The sequence below is a fragment of the Salvelinus sp. IW2-2015 genome, unplaced genomic scaffold (genome assembly GCF_002910315.2).
Source record: "Salvelinus sp. IW2-2015 unplaced genomic scaffold, ASM291031v2 Un_scaffold3230, whole genome shotgun sequence".
Classification (NCBI taxonomy): domain Eukaryota; kingdom Metazoa; phylum Chordata; class Actinopteri; order Salmoniformes; family Salmonidae; genus Salvelinus; species Salvelinus sp. IW2-2015.
In genome coordinates, this window is record NW_019944517.1 from 27171 (window position 1) to 34133 (window position 6963).

At 48.4% G+C, this 6963-nt stretch overlaps 2 long non-coding RNA genes across 2 annotated transcripts; one reads left to right on the forward strand and one right to left on the reverse strand.

Annotated features, from left to right (window-relative positions):
* The first annotated feature begins 3331 nt into the window (after window positions 1–3331).
* Window positions 3332–3464, forward strand: LOC139025758 (uncharacterized). Its single transcript, XR_011477377.1, has 2 exons — window positions 3332–3395; window positions 3435–3464. It is a non-coding gene; the product is annotated as an uncharacterized lncRNA (long non-coding RNA).
* Window positions 3375–6574, reverse strand: LOC139025759 (uncharacterized). Its single transcript, XR_011477378.1, has 2 exons — window positions 5435–6574; window positions 3375–4572 (listed from the first exon to the last, which is right to left on the reverse strand). It is a non-coding gene; the product is annotated as an uncharacterized lncRNA (long non-coding RNA).
* Between the last annotated feature and the right edge of the window lie 389 nt (window positions 6575–6963).

Here is a 6963-nt window from a genome sequence, read left to right on the forward strand (position 1 = left end):
CCGTCCATTGGCCAATCAGCCAGGCCCTGTCCTTCCGCCCGGTCACTGGTGTCATCAGTACTAATCCCTCTTCAATCCCCAGCAAAGACAACAAGGCCACAGTCATAATAGCCTCAGCCTGACTCGGGGTGGCCCTGCCTGGCCCTACCTCGCCTGGGCTGCCTGTCTCCAGCTGGTCCTGCCCTGGCCCTACCCGCCTGCCTGCCTGGCTCCAGCTGGCCCTGCCCTGCGCCCTACCTCGCCTGGCCTGCCTGGCTCCAGCTGCGCCTGCCCTGGCCCTCCTGGCCTGCCTGGCTCCAGCTGGCCCTGCCCTGGGCCCTACATCGCCTGGCTCCACTGGCCCTGCCCTGGCCCTACCTCGCCTGGCTCCAGCTGGCCCTGGCCCTGCCCTCCTCGCCTGTGGCTCCAGCTGGCCCTACCTCGCCTGGCTCCAGCTGGCCCTACCTCGCCTGGCTCCAGCTGGCCCTACCTCGGCTGGCTCCCCAGCTGGGCCCACCCTGGCCCACTGCCCTCCAGCTGGCCCTACCCTGGCCCTACCTCGCCTGGCTCCAGCTGGCCCTACCTCGCCTGGCTTTGAACGGCATATGGTAGTAGGTGCCAGGCGCACCGGTTTATGCGTGTCAAAGAACTGCAACACTGCTGGGTTTTTCACACTCAACAGGTTTCCCAGTGTGTATCAAAGATGGTCCCCCACCCAAAGGACATCCAGCCAAATTGACACAACTGTGGGAAGCATTGGAGTCAACATGGACCAGCATCCCTTGGAACGCTTTCAACACCTTGCAGAGTCCACGCCCCGACTAATTTAGGCTGTTGCTGACGGCAAGGGGGGTGCAACTCAAATATTAGGAAGGTGTAAATCAAAACCTGTTGGAACCTGTTGGCTTAATCTGGAAAGTGTTAATTGGATGTTTTAATCTGGAAGGTGTTAATCTGTTTTGTACTTTGAGTATATTGGGACTATGGATTAAACATGACTGTAGTGGAGTCTGTATTATTAAACATGAACTGTAGTGGAGTCTGGATTGATTTAAACATGACTGTAGTGGAGTCTGTATTGATTAAACATGACTGTAGTGGAGTCTGTATTGATTAAAACATGACTGTAGTGGAGTCTGTATTGATTAAACATGAATGTAGTGGAGTCTGTATTGAATTAAACATGAATGTAGTGGAGTCTGTATTGATTAAACATGAATGTAGTGGAGTCTGTAATCCTATTGATTAAACAGGAATGTAGTGGAGTCTGTTAATCCTATTGATAAACATGAATGTAGTGGAGTCTGTAATCCTATTGATTAAACATGAATGTAGTGGAGTCTGTATTGATTAAACATGACTGTAGTGGAGTCTGTAATCCTCTGCTGTCTCAGTGCTGTGACTTCAATAGGAGGGGAATGTCCGATTCTGTCTCCAGAGTGACGGATATCTAAAACAAACACCCTGGAATCATCTGGTGAAAGAATAAAACCCTTATGATTAAATGACAAACACTTCAATAAAGAGAATTGTTTATAGTAAAATAGTGTGGATGTGTTGGTAGTAAGAAGCATGCAAGTACAGGCTCTGATAACACACGGACATGACGGGTAGAGAGATTAGGGAAGCATTTATAATAGTAATGTATTGACATGCAGAACATTGCACGTAAAACTTTGCAGTCAATTGTGCTACTGAGACAAGAGTTGCATTATATGATATTTACATTTAGTTACATGACATATCTGGAACACGCAGAGACAGACAGATGACAGGGACTCCAGAACAGATGCCAGCAGAACTGGTTAGCAGATGTTATTGGTCACATGGTTAGCAGATGTTATTGGTCACATACACATGGTTAGCAGATGTTATTGGTTCACTACACATGGTTAGCAGATGTATATGGTCACATACACGTGGTTAGCAGATGTTATTTGGTCAATACACATGGTTAGCAGAGGTTATTGTCACATACACATGGTGAGCAGATTAGTGGTCACATACACATGGTAGCCAGATGTTATTGGTCACATGGTTAAGCCAGATGTTATTGGTCACATACACATGTTAGCAGATGTAAATGGCACAAACACCATGTGTTAGCATATGTTAATGGTCACATTCACACATGGTTAGCAGATGTTAATGGTCACATACACCACTGGTTAGCAGATGTTAATGTGAGTGTAGCGAAGTGCTTGTGCGCTTCTAGTTCCGACCGTGCAGTATATATCAAACAATAATCTAACCTACAATTCCACAACACTACCTTATACAACAAGTGTAAAGGAATGAATAAGAATATGTACATATAAATATATGGATGAACGGATGGCCAACGGCATAGCAAGATGCAGTAGATGGTATAGAGTATAGTATAGTATATATAGTATATACTATAACATATGAGATGAGTAATGTAGGGTATGTAAAACATTATATAAAGTGCATTGTTTAAAGTGACTAGTGATACATTTATTACATCCAATTTTTAATTATTACAGTGGCTGGAGTTGAGTAAGTATGTTGGCAGCAGCCACTCAATGTTAGTGATGGCTGGTAACAAGTCTGATGGCCTTTCAGATAGAAGCTGTTTTTCAGTCTCCGGTCCCTGCTTTGATGCACCTGTACTGACCTCGCCTTGCGATGATAGCGGGGTGAACAGGCAGTGGCTCGGGTGGTTGATGTCCTTGATGATCTTTATGGCCTTCCTGTGACACTGTGACATCGGGTGTGTAGGTGTCCTGGAGGGCAGGTAGTTTGCCCGCGGGGATGATGTGTTGTGCAGACCTCACTACCCGCTGAGACCCGCCGTACGGTTATGGGCGGAGCAGTTGGCCACCAGGCGGTGATACAGCCCGACAGGATGCTCTCGATTGGCATCTGTAGAAGTTTGTGAGTGTGTTTGTGTGACAAGCCAAATTTCTTCAGCCTCCTGAGGTTGAGCGCTACTGCGCCTTCTTCACAACGCTGTCTGTGTAGGTGGACCAATTCAGTTTGTCCGTGATGTGTACGCCGAGGAACTTAAAACTTACTACCCTCTCCACTACTGTCCCGGTCGATGTGGATAGGGGGCTGTCCCTCTGCTGTTTTCCTGAAGTCCACGATCATCTCCTTTGTTTTGTTGACGTTGAGTGTGAGGTTATTTTCCTGACACCACACTCCGAGGGCCCTCACCTCCTCCCTGTAGGCGTCTCGTCGCTTGCTGGACGGTGTTTCCTCCAACACGTTGGGTGCGGCTGGCTTCCGGGTTAAGTAGAGCAGTTCGGCTGTGACAGGTCTTGTTTCGGGAGGATGCATGCCTCTTCCCGAGTCCGTAGGGGAGTGAAAACGGTCTCCTGTAATGAAACGGGCTCCTGTTGGTAAAGAACACAGTGATGAGTAATGAAACGAAGGTCTCCTGTAATGAAACGGTCTCCTGTATTGAAACGGTCTCCTGTAATGAAACGAAGGGCTCCTGTAATGAAACATAGGGCTCCTGTTGGTAAAGAGTACAGTGATGAGTAATGAAACGGTCTCCTGTAATGAAACGAAGGGCTCTACGATGAACACCATCCAGGGGTTTAAGAGTAGAGGCAGCTGCACTTTGATAAATAGTATCACCATAACAACAGGTAGAAAGGTTGACTGCACAATCTGCTTCCTGCTGACTAGAGACAGGATCTGTTTCTATAACAACAACAACAAAATCCACTTTAAATCTTAGTTTCTTAAACCAGCTCATTCATATAATGTCTGGTAACCATTACATCACTGTCAATCCAAATACCAAGGCGTATGTATGCAGGGACTGGTCTGATTATAGACCCATCTAAGATCATCAGAAGAGAACTTGAAAACAACATGTATTTMGTTTTGCCCGTATTAAACAGGAGTTAAAATATTTTTTAATTATTTTTAAACAAATTGACCAATAGCATTTATATAAATAGTGAAAAGAGCAGGTTCTAGTATCGAACCCTGCGGAACACCTTCGCGTACTTCCAGAAATGTGGACTCGGTGACATGGTGACGTGGTGACGTGGTGACGTGGTGACGTGGTGACGTGTCAGAGCTCAGGCCATTGGAGGACAACTTGTTCAATATCAAACACTTTTGACAGATCCACAAACAGGACGCACAATTCATTTTAGCATCTAAAAGCATTGACACGATTCTGTCCCTCTAAAGTCCTCTTCATGTTGACATGCTTCTGTCCAGCCCGTGACGGACTCCATCCCTGTGGATCCTCTCTCCTTCAGTTCGTACAGCCGGGATTGGCTGAAGAAAACCGACCCCTACAGTCTCGCTGCTTCTCAGTTCCTCTTCCCTTGGCGCCAGTCTCCTGCCATCGTAGTTTCTTCCATGAATTTCAGGCACCTGGATGAGAAAAGGAAAAATGGCACAGCTAAACTTAGCAAATTCCTTCTCGAGCTAAAATAACAGGCCTGCTGCTCAACGGGTAGTAACAGCCTCCCACCTCCTCCACTCTGGGCCTGGTGATGGCTTACAGACCGCCTGGTCCTGGCCTCCCTCTCCTGTGACTGGTGTGTGGTGCTGGCCTCCCTCTCCTGTGACTGGTGTGTGGTGCTGGCCTCCCTCCCCTGTGGACTGTGTGGCTGGCTCCTGTGACTGGTGTATGTGCTGGCTCCTCCCTGTGACTGGTTGTATGTGTGGCGTCCCTCCCCTGTGTGGTGTGTGGTGTGCCTCCCTGTGATGGTCTATAGGTGCTGGCTCCCTCCTTGCCTGTGTAATGGTGGCCCTCCTCCCTGGACTGGTGTGTGGCCTCCCTCCCTGTGACTCCTGTGTGCTGGCCTCCCTGTCTGTGTGTGCTGGCCCTCCCTCCCCTGATAGTGTGTGCTTGGCTCCCTCCCTGTGATGTGTGTTGTGCTGGCCTCTCCCTTGTGTGGTTTGTCGCCTCCTGTACTGGTGTTTATGGTGTGCTCCTCCCTGTTGACTGTGTATTGGTGCTGGCTCCTCCCTTTGGCTGGCGTTTGTGCTGCCTCCCTCCCTGTTGATGGTGTATGGTGGCTTCCCTCTCTGTGATGGTGTATGTGCTGGCCTCCGTTGACGGCTGTCCTGTGGTGTTGGTGCTGGCCTCCCTCCCTGTGACTGGTGTGGTTGGTGCGCCTCCCTGTGATGTGTGTGGCTTGCCTCCCTTCCTGTACTGTGTTGTTGGCTCCCTCCCTGTGACTGGTGTATCTGCTGGCCTCCTCCATGTGGATGGTGTACGGTGCTATGTCCTCCCTCCCCTGTGACTGTAGTTCGTGTTTGGTGTCTCTCCCTGTACTGGTGTTGTGCTGCTCCCCTGTGATGTGTGTGTGTGGCCTCCTCCCCTTGCTGGCCCTCGTGCTGTGTCCGTGTGTGACTGGTGCGCTCCTCCTGTGACTTGTGGCTCTTTGGCCTTCATCCGTTGTGTGTCGGGTGCTGGCTCCTCCTGTGATGTGTTGGTGTGGCCTCCCTCCCCTGTGACTGGTGTGTGGTGCTGGCCTCCATCCTCCCCCCTGGCCCTGAAGGCTGGGCTTGTCAGAGGGGATGTATGGTGACAGGCTGAGCCCAGACTCATACAATGGTCCCTATGTTCTGTTCTCTCCAGCAGGGCTGCTGCAGCCTGGGGGTGTGATTCAGTCCCTGCCAACCCCAGATAGCAGCCCACCCCCTCCCTCCCTCCCATTGGCCTTTATAAACGCCAGTTCCTCATTAGGGAGGAAGAATTATTTCCCTACCATTCCGTTTCCCGTCAGAAGGACTCAGTAAAGCCTAACACAGTAAACTCTACCCTCTGACGTGCTGTGATGATGTTAACCTGGTCAGTACGAGTACTAACCTGGTCTTACTGCTGTACTAATGTGGTTCTACAATCCATTGATCTCATCCTAAGATGTTTCCTAATGATCTCAGACTGAGGTGGTATTTTCTGAGAATACTGGGTTGGACGAAGTCACCGCGGAGCGGAGGGCACAGCTTGGCTTGTTCAGCCGGTTAATTCATTTGCGATAACAGATATGTGTGAGATATCAGACACTCCTGTGATTGTGTGTGGTAACTTCATAGCCTGTAGACTCCAGTGGTTAGTCAGGACTTTGTTCCATGTCAGTTAGTAGCGGAGTCCATTACCTGACTACAGTGATATAGGCCTACYGCCTACTGCGGAGATATGCATTGGCTTGGGACAGTGATCCCCAGATGAAGCCAGAGGAAGTAGTCAGAAAGCATTTGTTTTGAACAGGGTCTGGACAAGGACACTGCACATTACAGCACGTCTCTGATGTGTTGTTATCAGGAAGGAGATGAACAGGCTGGTGTGATCCTCATGATGACCAGACACCAGGCATGTCCAGGTGATGCCTTCAAACCTCTAACAGATACTGATGAGTCCATGTGGGGTTTTAGCCCTTAATTACAAAGTACAATCAGTTGAGTTTTATCAGAATAAAATGTGAGGTTGCAATTGTTAGTCCTTTTCAGCATCACTTTATTTTGTATTGAAAAGTAGAATTTGGAAGGAAATGTATGAAATGCTGTATAACTTAAATCAAACAGGCCAGGAATTTATCTGCCTTAATAACTTTCTTGTTACTAGTTGAGACCAGGTCCTGTTTCATCATGATATCTTGTTACTAGTTGAGACCAGGTCCTGTTTCATCATGATATCTTGTTACTAGTATATCATGATGAATGCTCAGCAGGGCGTGGATCTCTGTTGGTCTCGGTAAGTAAAACTGGAAGGATTACACTCATGTCTGCAGTACGTGGACAATAGCAAGAGTTGCGAACTTGCGCTGACTGAGTCGATCTATGTGGTGTGTCTCGGGTGGAGACTTCCGCTAAGTAGTCCACTCTTTCTCAGCTGACTTAGAGCGATGAGATAGCTTTCCAACTAGATGAATAGTTTCAAGGCTCGCTTATGTCTTTTCAGAATATGCATATTTTACACATATGAGTCAGAAAAATGAACATACTCATCGTGTCAGGTGGACAGTTAAGTCGGTGAGTAAGCTC